Below are 12820 nucleotides of genomic sequence, written 5' to 3' on the forward strand. Positions count from 1 at the left end.
CGGCGGGCAGCGGTGTCAGTTAACGGTCGGCGCGTTCCGGGGGTCGGGAGGGTGGGGGGGGGGGGGCACCCCCCCGGGAGAGGGGCGAGAGAAAGGGACCCGCCGCCTCACCTAGCGCGCATGCGCCCGAGCGGCGGCCCGCTGGTTGTTTTGGACGCCAGGTGAGGTGGCGTCATCAGAGGGCGCCTGGCTCGGCGCGGGGCGCAGGGCGCGGGAGGCGGGCGCTGGTGCGCACGCGCAGGGTTGGGCGTTCCCGGCGGGAATGTTGGGGGGAGCGGGGAGGCGGCGGCGGAGGCCGGGGAGACGGCGCCGCCTAGCGGCCTCGGGGAGGGCGTCCTCTCGTCAGGGTGGGGGGGCGCCCCCGGTCCTCCGCCCTGTCCTCGCGCGGCACGGGGGTTGATACCGGTGCGGAATAACCTCCGCCAGCGTCACCGAGGCGCAGACGGGCCTCTGCTCTGGTGCTGCGCGTAAGAGGTTGCCTCGGCGGACACGCGGGTCACGTTCGGGTTTCCCGAGCGGTGGAAGTGTTCCCTGAAGGACGCTCGGCCGTGAGCGTGAGGCAGCTCGCAAAAGCACTCGGTTGCGCCCGCGGGGGAGTTGAAGCTGCGCGGATCGGCGCTGAGCCGCCCGGGGGGCGCCGCAGCCCCCCCCCCGGCTTGCCCTCCAGCACCCTCCGCCCCGGCGGACCCCCGCTCCAGGCGGCTCCGCAGCGGCAGCCTCGGGCAGCTGGGAGACGATCGCTTGGGTGCGCGGTGCTGACCTTGCCCCCTCCGGCAGATACAACTGCCTGAACAGCTAAGAGAGAGACAGTGAACCTAAGGGGGCGGGGGGGACACCCAAGTTTTCTTTAATAGAGCCTCTACTTCTGTGGCGGCATTCTCGTCCCTTCTGCGAGGCAGCTTTCTGCAGAGATCGCTCCAGAGACCTCGCCCGCAACACTGTCTTGACAGGAGTAAGTCAGACGTTGCAACATGAAGGAATGCAGAACCGCTCCCCTGTCATGACCGCACTTTATCAATTCTAAGGGCACCAGGAAATTTCCATCCCCGTGTCGTCACAGCCAGCTTTCATAAGTGCTTCTGCCAAGATGTTTTTGCGGAAGGGGCCTGAGGCGGGGGCCACGGGCACAGCAGCCCGCTCGCCGTGCTATGCTTCCCCTGCAGGCCATGCCTAAGGGACAGAAGTTTGGGACCCACCAGCTTACCAAATGCCCCCTCTCGCCCCGTTTTCCAACCTCAGCCTACAAAGCCCTGGTACAGCCTATGAACAAAGGTTGATCCCTGAGGTCCTGGCACCTCTCCTATCACACCTCTCCTATAATATCTGCCACTGATACTACAGCTACCTGGCTTTATCCTCCCAATCCTCCCCCTTGTACTGCAGACTCCAAAGAACTGACGTCAGACACCTTGGCATGCAGTTTGTGGCGCTGTAGCAGAGGCTGCAGCCTGCCCCCACGTTGGAGGGGGGTGATCCTGCCTGGAGGACCACTGTGCACGGAGAAGTTAGCGATCCACGCAACAGTTAACCCGAGTGTTGCCACATACAGCATGACCTTCAGGCCGCTGTTGTGCCATGCACATCACATGGCCGCAGGATAAACTCAGCCAGCTTGCTGTTAAGAGGAGCCGGCAGGCAGCTGCTGCATATCGGTGATTACACTGCCTCCGTGACCTTGGCTCAATCTCAAAGTGCAGCAAGAAGTTATGTGAATATCCTTGCTGTCTGACAGTAGAAATGATGAATAGAGTTGTTTTCTTGTAAGAAAATCCTCTAATAGCCTGAATGACCACAAATGGGGTAGCCCTTCCACAGATGGGGGCTTCACAGTGTGTGCCCTGGTCAGAGGGTGATTTGATGCTGCACTGCTCGTGGCTTGCAGCATCTGAAATGCTGTTAGATAGCAGTTCTCCATTTCTTTATGGTGTTAACTCTAATAAATTGCGTTTGAAATGATACTTTGCAAAGTCTGAATGCCTTTCTTGCTGGGACCATAATAAACCAGCATGTCCTGGTACAAAACAGAGGGAATGCTGTCTTGTGTTTTCTTTGATAACTTATCTCAGGAAGAGAGTTCAGCTTGTCTAATTCCCACTCCCAGTTGAAGGGGGAGGGTCGTCATCAGGGGGACAGAAGTGGTGGAGGGCTTCCTGCAACATACATGGAGGTTAAATCAACTGTGGAAAAAGCATGATTGAAGATGATGGAAAGCAGCAAGCAAGTTACAGTGGAAATTTCTGGTATAAGTTAAATAAAAGTAGATTAGACTGGCAGCTCTTTTAGCAGCTTTGTGGCATTGGCATTTCGGCCAGCAACACTCGCTTTCTGGTACTGCTGGGTCAATCAGATAGGAAAATTCATCCCAGCAGGATTCTTAGGCCTCTTCCCAGGACACCCAACAGTGGCTTCCCTCCTCCCTTCAGTCCTTGGCCTGACAACATGTAAGGCCACAAGTCTTCACAAGTCTTGAGATCAGGCCTGCCCTGGATTAATGAGGATCAGCTCTCCACTAATGTTCAAAATGAGGCTTTTCTTTCTTCAGGACTGTGAATGTCCAGCCCCACTGAGATGTGAGTTGCTTGCAACCTCCCTGCTGTGGGGCCTGCTGGCAGCCAGACACTTTGCAGAAATCTGTTAGCCGTGGGAAATGGCAGAGTGAAAGAAAGCTTAGCGAGACTATAGACAGTCCAACTATTTCAGTTGGACCAAACATGTACTGTTGGAGGAGAGAGGGAATTACAAGCCCTGTTCTTCTTGCTTGGGTACTACAGTACTGCGGCTCTTGTGGGTGAGCTCTCTGCCCTGCGTGCTGTGCTGTGTCTTTCTGCTCCCGGCTGACCTGCTCCCTGACACTTACATTATACCAATCTACACCTGCTTGTGATTGCCCAGAATGTGGGAGGTGTGCTTCAAAGGGCTTCTTTCTCCCTGAAATACAGCTTCACAAAGACTAGAAATGGCAACAGTAAAGTTGCTTTGACTTGTGTCGGCTGACCAGTTACTGTTTCTCCAGTTGCCTAAAAGCTCTCGGTTTACAGGTACCTATTATGATTTCTTTGAGGTGGCTGTCTTCTCAATGACAGAAAAAGAATTTGTGGTCTCTGGAATATGCAGTTTTGTGATGGGGAAGGAGAGAGACTATAATGAACTACTAAAGCCAGTATCTCTCTTCCACTGTTCTTGTATTCCAAAAAGTTAGAGTTTTAGTTCAATGGTCGTGAATGTGTTTTGTAGGTCTCCCCTGCGAGACAGGACTGAGATAACACGGATGGTTATATCATGTGCTGCATGTCTAAATAAATAAGAGCAGTTGTTTTCAATGTATGGTTAGCTTTCAACTCCACTTTTTTTGATTGTTTCTTTGTTTGAAGGGTTTGTTTGCTGGAAGCTCATTTATATGTCCTTCAACAATACCAGGAAGCTTAATAAAAGTTGTTACTTCTTGCTATACATCTGGCCTTGCCTTGAGGCTATGAGAACTTGTAGTCAGAATTTTGCATACACTTTATAGACTAGTACATGAGGAGCCACAAAATGTGATGCCTGTCGATTTTGGTGTGATAACATCTCAGCTATATTCAGGTCTGCCTTAGAAAACAGATATTTTAGTCTATGGTGATGAAAGAAATACAAATATCAATATTACAATCTGAAATTAAATTTACAGTGACGAATGGGGCCACGTATGACAAAACAAGATAATATTCTTTATTGGGAGCTATGACTTGTATCACTGAAATATTTTAAGGGGGATAATTTTTCTAGGTATGCAATCAAAGTAGGATAAAAGAATTAAAAAAAAAAGTGCCTGAGATGAATTATACTGGAGAACAGATCATTCTACCCATCTGCAACTTTTATGTGTTATTTTGTCTTCTGTAATGAAAAAATACATTGCGTTTAACCAAGCCCGTAGTATGCTATCTGTGTACTTTCTACGTCTTGCCACACGAGTGCACTGTTGAATAAAAACCATACCCCATTCCTGCTTTAAGTTAGAGGTAGTACTCCATTTCGATGTACCCAGGATATAACTGCGGGAGCAAAAGGAAACAAACTTTAGAAAATATGTAACAGTGATAAAATGGAGTTGTGTTTTACCACATTCAGTTTTAGTAATAGGAGCTACGACCCACATACCAGAAAAAAATATTGTTCAGAATAAAGAGAGCTGATAAATTTAACACTTCAATGAGGCTTATTCTAATTTCTCTCCATACATCTGAATTTGATACACAATTTTTGTAAAATGTCATGATATAGATTTACATCTTTTTTAACCATAAAAAATAATTACAAATGTGGATCTGCATGATCTTTTCTAAGACAGCATGTTATACTAAATGAGCCCCTCTGCCTTCATGTTATCACAAAGATGGCAAGAAATTTTGCAATTACAGTGTTATCCACAGTGTCTGAGGTAGTTAGGGAAAAGTGCAAATGTCAGGTGGATAAAGGCATCAGGGAGAAATGTGAGATATGCTTGGGAAAGAGTAATCTTCCATATACAGTTCGCAAAGGACAGGATGATCTTGTAGAGGAATAGAGACAACTCTCAGACATGACCAGTATCCTTTACCTCAGATATGATTGTTCGGTGAGGGAACCTTAGTGGGTCATGGAGGTCAAACTCAGGGATCTAAAGTTAAGCAAGTATTTTAGGCTGACCATGAAAGTATCCACAATTTCTACAGATACCCATTGACAATGTAAATATTTAGTCTCTTCCTGAAACTTGACCTGGGTATTATTATAAAGATTTTATAGTGTGCCCTAACCTGATACTTTGCCTTTACATTTTCTCTCAAACTGAATTCAGTGTTACTAGACCATAAAGTAACAGCTAGCAGCTACAAATATTATATAGATTAAGATGAACTACTAGGCAAAACCCAAAAGTTCTAACTGCCTGGGTTACTTGTGGCTATTGTCTATATTTAACAACAGATTGTATGCAAATTCTCAGAGTTTTATACATAATTCTTAAAAAATGTGTAAAATATTTTATAAAAACTGCTCTAAACTTCTGAAATCTAAAGGTCCTCTAGCTCAAGTTCTTGTGTATCCTAACCTTTTCAAGAGCACTATAGCATTTTTTTAAAGGAAAATATCACCATTCCACCACCCTCAAAGAATCATTTAGGCTGGCAGAATTATAATATGCATATTAGGACACTGGAAGGTTGTGTCCTAACAGGTCAGGAGCTGCTTGTTTCAGGGTGTGGGATGAAGAAAGATGATCGCTGCAGCAGCAGTACAGAAACAGTGTTTAGCAAGAAGAGTAAAATTGTGTGTTTCTTTCTGTGAAATGCTGGACTTTCTGAAACTTGAAATAATGTTATCTGTTTGCTTCTGGAGCAGTAAAGGGGGTCAAAAAGTATCTTCCACCTTCAACTTCAGGTTATGGTCCACATACCAGAAAAAACCCTGTTCTTTATATAACACACATCCACTCAGTGTATCATTTTCTTCTGCTGCTGGCAGTGTCATAAATAGTGACTGATTAGCTTACTATTATCTTCACTCTGCTTCTTTTAGTTCATTCGTTAAGCCCAGAGGTCCAAAATTCAATTTTCTGCTACTGATGACCCCCACAGTGACATACAAGACAGCCCACATTAAGGGTCCTTGGAGCTCTTCTGTGAGGTGAATTAGCACTGCCAGAAGAAACAGTTAAATTGTGTGCCCAGATAACCACATGCTCCATTTGCTTAATAACCTAATGGTAAATAAACCCAACACTAAACTCCAGATAACACTATCAAAGTTCTTTTCTTTTGAGGATCTGCCACCTGAAGTTTCCTTTTTATCAGCTGCACAAAAATTCTTGGGGAACAGGGTCTCTGATATGTAAAGAAAATAATCAATCTTTGAAACATTCCAGATGAGTTATTTTTCTGATCTTTTTCATCCTCTCACATGTCCCACCACCGTTACTTAGATCTTCTTCCCATTTAGGGATACAGTACTACTTCTTATTGCGAATGCTGTCCTCGTTGCCAATTAGGTATACAAGCCGACAGAAAACAGAGGAAGCATCCTTGAATTTTACACTTTAGAGGCATTCCCACTTTTTTGAGTTCTCAGAGCTGTAAGCTGTTCTGTACCCAAAGTTCTGCATCAAGTAGTGCCGAAAAACTACAGTTCTCCCTAAAATAAGTAATTCTCAGCAACATAAAGTAAAGGAGAAGTAAAATTTTACGTCTTGCAATGCATCAAAAATCCATTCCTTTACAAAAAACAGAAATAAATATTTAATTTTTATTAATATGATGTTATGATTCAAAGTTCTGTTATGACGTCTTTTCAGAACTAGAGAAAGAATAAAGCAAAATGAACAAATTCAAATATTTTTTCTTGATTCCAGAATGCCTTTGAAGTCCACTGCATGAGCTAGTTACTTCTGGTTAGACTGCTAAACCAGGCTCCTCCTGAAGAGCAGTGTGATGGAACTTGCCATTTTTATTCTTTTCTAAAACTTTAAAATTTTGTGTTCTTTCCCATTTCTACCTTTTATAATTCACTTGCCTAGTGCCAGCTACTTTTCTCCATAACACTGCACCAAAATTACTTTTTGTCACCTAAATATGTGACAGGCAGAACAGAGAGGTAGCTGTAACGTTGGTTCCTGAACAGTAAAACTAATCATAGCTGGTTCCCTGTGAACTGATGTGTCCTGATACGGAGTTACACTGCTGCAGTATCTTCACATCCTTAAACCTTCCCTCATTCCCTCCCCTACCTTCCATTAACACTGAGGCAAGAGTGTCACAGCCCAGTGCTGTGACTGGTTCAGCTCCATACCTGCTTGCCGGTGTCACAGATGAAAATACAACTTAAACTGTGAATGCTAAAAGGTGGTGGGCAATGACTGCATGTTGAGGTGGTGATGAACATATGAAACTGATCTTTGAAGCTCTGAAGCACAAGCCTGCTACCTGCAGTTGATATGGACTGGCTGTAAATTTTGGTAATATCTGGACAAAATAGAAGTGACATGTCCTGACCCCTCCAATTAATTAGGGACAAAACCACCAGTTAGGAGGCAGGTCATGCATTGTGCTTCTCCACATAGACTATCTGGATTTAGAAAAGCGAGGGGTTGGGGCCCTGGAAAGAAGAGATGGCTCCAAAAAGAAGGGTCCCTGAATAGAAGTGGTCTAAGAAAGTGGAAAGGGGCCCAGAAAGCGGAAGATGAAATCCTTGTTGGAGGAAAGATCCTGGTAGTGGGGAAGATCCCGGAGATCAGAGAGCTGTGTGGAGATGAATGCCGTGGCATGCCCAGGGACCTTGGCTAGTAATGCCCGGGACGGGTGCTGCAGGAAGCAGCACAGCAGGAACCAACATGATTTTTCTGTCCAACCATCCCAGACCAGCAGCAACCTTTCTGCAGAGGAGGCAGGTTGAGACCTAGGAACATGACATGAGTGATTGATTGTGCCAGATAATTAAGTAGGGTAAAAGCTCTGCACTCTTTGATTCTGAAATAAACACCAGTGTTCAGATCCACCGTGGGTTGTCATTGAACTTGTTGCACCCAGACAGCCAGTACATGCAGGCTGATAACTAGGTCCTTAGCCAAAGAGAAAGGATAACTGTTCAGATCAGGCTGCAGTTTTTCATTCAGCAATGTATGTCAGTCTGTCTGCTATTCAGCTGCTGCTGTTCACAAAACTTGAAAGAATGTGTATTTTTTTCAGCTAAGTTTCCTCCTTTTATGCCCTTGCCAAACTTGGTCAAAATTATCCAGCAGGTTCAAAAGTGATTGGAGAGGACAGACAGATAGACAGCACAACTGTGTAAGCCTCAGTTCCTTGGAAAATCAGGGTAACAGGAACTTGGAAACCTCCAACAGCATACATTTTTACTCTTCTTTCTGTAACTGTGCAACACAAGAAAGGCAACCACAAAATTGCTTCATATAGACTTAACCTTTATGTAAGTGGAAGGTTTCGCAATTGTACTTTACTATGTCTAACTGCAGAGTTGAAACTTGTTTTTTATTGTTGTGGTATTACAGAAATCACAGTTATTTCCCTTTCCCATTGCTGAAGATTGGAGAAGACGTACAAGGGTATAATTTTAATAGCAAAGAGAGATTTTGAGAGGGACTAGATACAGACATTAAAAGTATGTTTAGGTGACTAAACAATTAGGCAATGTTTAGGTGACTAAAATATTTGCTCTGTTGACTGCCCATTCAGTTGCTTTATAATCATTAACTGTAAAGACCATGTTCCATGGTACCTGAGAAGACATATCACAGGCCAGAGCTAAAACTGCAGTCACCCAGATATGAATGTCTGCTTTTGACAGGGGAAAAGAGAACTCCAAATATGTTCACATTATCAATTATTCTACAGTACGCATTGTATGTCACTGTGCCTGGTGGCTGGTGTCAAACAAAAGAAGCTGTGGCAGTGCTTAGTCACCTTACACATTGAACACACATATAAGACAACACTTGTATCCTACTGTAATAGTCCGTCAATGAAGAATAGTGGAAAGACTGGGCAATACTTGAAAAATATAAATTATAAGGATGATCTGTATTTCTTGATAACTACAAATACTGATGCTTGTTCACGAAAGTTTTCACAAAAGTTGTAGGAATCCATCAGTAGAATTTGGTTAAAATGTAACAGTCTTCAGTCTCATCCAACCACACCTCTTCTATACATCTGTTTTAACTCTACGTTCAAAGAAAAACCACAATTATTTCCAAATAGGAGATTTACAAAATTCAGAGTAAATAAATTAATCAACCAATATAAATAATTATTTTTTTTTTTAATATTAGTTTAACAGAATCACAAGGATAGTTGAAGTTGAAACAGACCTCAAAGCAGGGGAAACTAGAACAGCTTGCTCAGTGCCTTGTTCAGTTGGGTTTTGAATATCTTCAAGGAAGGAGGCTCTACAACCTCTCCAGACAACCTGTTTCAGTTCTGCCAAGCTGCTTTCCAGTCAATCAGCCCCAAAATCAGACAAAAATGTGCTGCTGTGGGGTGTCATTCCTCCCCAGGTGCAGCAGTTTAGTTTTCCCTTTGTTGAACTCCATGAAGTTCCTGTCAGCCCATTTCTCCAGCTTGTCAAGGTCCCTCTGAGTGGCAGCATCCGGTGTATCCATTCTGTGTATAAAGCTCTGTTCTCAATTCTGAGTTGTTTTCAAAATTCCTGAGGGAGAACTCTGCCCCGTCATCTAGATCATTAATGATGTTAAACAGTACTAGCACCTGTAACAACCCTGGGGTACACCATGAGTGACTGGCCTCTGAGGTGGACTTCGTGCCACTGATTACAATCTTCTAAGCCTAGCACCAGTTTTAAACCCATCTCACTGTCCACTTATCTAGTCCATATTTCATCAGTTTGTCAATAGGTATGCAATGGAAGACTGTCAAAAATCTTACTAAAGGCAAGATAAACAGCATCCACTGCCAGTCGTGTCATTGCAGAACACTATGAGGTTGGTCAGGCATGATTTACCTTTCATGAATCCATGCTGACTACTCCCAGTCACCTGCTTGTCCTTTGTATAGTGTAGAAATGGTTTGTAGTATTATTTGTTTTACCTTCTCTGGGATCAAGGTGAAGTTGACTGGTCAGTACTTCCCACGATCCTGCTTCCCGTCCTGCTTGGAGACAGGAGTGGCTCTCTCCCAGTCCTCAGGAACCTCTCCCAGTTGCCATGACTTTTCAGAGATAACCAAGAGTGGCCTTGCAATGACATTCGCCAGCGCCCTCAGCACTTGCAGGTACACTCCATTAAGTCCAAAGGGCTTGTTTACATCCAGTTTGTTTAAATTTCCCCAGCTGGATCCTTCTCTACTGAGGATAAGTCTTCATTGACCCTCATTGAAAATCCCCATTGAAATCAAGACAACTAAAGAAAAAGAAGAACTGATCTCTTTTTAAGGATACAGCATGGCCTCCCTTTGTGTAACTTTTAATACAAAAATGTAAACTTCTGGAATGTCCCTTTATATTGTGTCACTCCCACTCTCTTTTGAAGTTAACCCTACTCTGCTTTGGAATAGAAGGACTAAAGCTAAAGTTAATGTGACTCAATTTTGCATGTAAGAAAGGAAAGCTACTGTAGTCCAAGAAAATATCCTGACAGCCTCCAGGTTTTCCTCTATATGCAGTGAAAGCACATGGCTTGTAACACCACTGGGTATTGCAGCATATTACAGTGCAGTGGACCACTTTTGCTGAACCCCTTCTGTGGAGCTGTGTCCCCCTAGCGAGTGAAGAGAGCACATCTTTTGTGATCTCAAGTTTAAGAGATGTCATCCTGCTGGTTATTGCTGGAAGGACCAAAAATTATGTAACCCATAATGAGTAAAATGCAACTGCAGTAACATTCAGTGTAAGAACTCTAGACTTTGAGAAAAGTTAAAAAACAGTAAAATGGCAGAAATAGCTTCCATTTATAGAGTCTCATTTTTCACTTTTGTGTGTGTGTTTTTAAGAACAGATGTTTTTCAAAAAATGGTAGACTTTGCAGCAGTGGTCAGCATAGTCATTACTAAGTCATTAGACTTCTGTTGCATGCAGAAACACATGGAGGTTTAAATAAGTGCCTGCTGTTTTGAGCAGAAAGCTTCACTGTAGAGTATAACAGAATTATTTAATGACAGTTTGGAAGTACTGGGAGAAGTAGATAGGCTACTGTAGACTCAGTTTAGTCCTGTATTTTGGCATGCCGTGTAAACAGGATGTTCACATAAAGATAAAGTTGACTGTTACATGCTCATGTTAAAAAGTTCTTAGAATATTAAAAACTCCTACAGTTTCCAAGAAAAAAATGTATTGATAGATTACCATGTCAGTTTGTTTCAGTAAGCTGCTAACTATATTCAGTTTGGTATCTTCATGCCTTTGGGGAGAAAGACCTCACTGTGATGAAAAAGAGGAACTTCTTATACAAATATTAACATATGTTCTGGCATAATGAAAATATAATCCGTATTCCATAATAGTAGGTCACTGGATTTTAGACTAGAAACTCTGTATTCAAAACTAGAGCAAGTATTTTTGAGCTGACATCTCCAAACTCTGAAAATACTGTCTTCCACATCTGTTTTAATGTTTTCAATCACTTTCACTGAAAATGTTTTGGATAGGCTTTCTTTAGATTATTACTATTTGTGATCAAACTTTTCCCCAGTGTAAACCTGTAAATACACTGGAGTCAGAATTAGAAATAAGTTTTTATATCTGATCTTTTTTTCTAGTACAGTCCATTGGCTACATTTCAGTTTTGTTCCAGCTTGAGAGACTTTGAGTTAGGTATCCTGCAAATTCTTTGCAAATTAACTGGCTGATAAAGTGTAGTTGCTATTATTTACTGTATGCTCAATATTATTCATGCATAGCATGTGGTATCAGGAAACTTCTTCCTTCTCATTGCTGCAAATATTGACTTTTTGCAGATTAATATCCTTTTACCTAAAAAAAAAACCCAAAACCAAAACCCCCCAAACCAAACCAGTTTTAGGCAGTTGTTTTCCTTGTTTCTTTCCATGCCAATAATTATACTAAACCTAATTTTATAGTAATTTTGTTGATGTTTTTCTTTCAAGATAATCTGAGATACTAATCTGAATTAGAAAAAAATTTTGAATGTATGTCCAGTGATGGACTGGACCTAGCGTTGTAACTCTAGTGATACAGTTATTAGTTGGGTCCATGGCTGATGAAATGCATTGACTCTAATGGTGAAGCTAGGAAAATAAATAAAAAAACCCAAACAGAAAGAAGAGTGAGAGACAGAGTGACAGAAAGGGAAAGGGAAGCACGAAGAGAGAAAGAGAGATGGGGGCAGGGGAGAAGGGAGAGAGAGACACAGAGAGAATGGAAAATGCTTCACAGTGGCCAGCCAGGAAGAGAAATGTGCAGGGCTCCCTGGGTGAGTGTCCTCCCCCAGTTCCCTCTTCAGTGAAGCAGTGTTCTCCCCTAAGAGTACTTTTACCACAATAACTTGATATTTTTCATCAGGACCTGCACAAATTCACTATTGATTGTTGTCCTTTTGATGCTGTTATTGCTGATTGAATCATGCACTGGTCAGAGAAGGTGCTGCACAGCTGGTTCATTGCTGAGCTTTCTGCCAACACTAAACTTTGGGATACAATAAACTAAAACCTCTATTTCTTGCTGAAGACCACTACTGATCTGGGTTTAGAAAGACTCTTTAGATCCAGAAATGCTCAATGACTTAGTCAATTACAGTGTAAACAACAATAAAGTTTAAAATGAACTGTAAAGGCTAAGATGGAAGGTTGGCTGCAATGTGGATGCATCCGCAGTATTTACATGGCTTAATCTACCCTGACTGTATCAATTATAATAAGTTTAAGGTTGATTCTTCTTGTGGCTGCTGATGATATGTGTTATTATTTAGCTATTCTACAGTAGTGTTGGTGTAGTGTGTTATAATGTTCATATAGTTAGTCATTTAAAATAAAAAAATGTTCTGTGCTGTGGCAGTGGGGACCACAAACACTTCACTTAAACCTGGAATGTTACCTCATGGCCCAGGAACAGATACAGCCTGTAAGGATGGTTCATATGACATGCAGTCTACACCTTGCAACCTGGATCCATCTGCTTCTTACCAAAAAACATGTAGCTGCTGCAGCATTATCAGATCTTGACCCAGTGTACCCTCTGAACAACTGTATTAAAAAAAAAAAAAGTTTTTGCCACATCATAGATTTTTCATTGCATTTGTCCTGTACTGAGATGACAGTCTTACATCATGACATTTAGAAACCTTCCCACATTTTTCAGTCTGCTTGAGTAATAGCCAAAG

The 12820-nt window shown here is 42.7% G+C and overlaps 1 protein-coding gene across 1 annotated transcript in view; it reads right to left on the minus strand.

The window, feature by feature from the left end:
• KIAA2026 (KIAA2026 ortholog) overlaps positions 1 to 159 on the minus strand; it is a 54058-nt gene extending 53899 nt beyond the window's left edge. Inside the window, exon 1 of the mRNA XM_010586049.1 lies at positions 112 to 159. The gene's annotated coding sequence lies outside the window, so the exon portion shown is untranslated. The remainder of the gene's footprint in view (positions 1 to 111) is intronic.
• Between the last annotated feature and the right edge of the window lie 12661 nt (positions 160 to 12820).

The sequence above is a fragment of the Haliaeetus leucocephalus genome, unplaced genomic scaffold, assembly GCF_000737465.1.
Source record: "Haliaeetus leucocephalus isolate CR32 unplaced genomic scaffold, Haliaeetus_leucocephalus-4.0 Scaffold139, whole genome shotgun sequence".
Taxonomy (NCBI): domain Eukaryota; kingdom Metazoa; phylum Chordata; class Aves; order Accipitriformes; family Accipitridae; genus Haliaeetus; species Haliaeetus leucocephalus.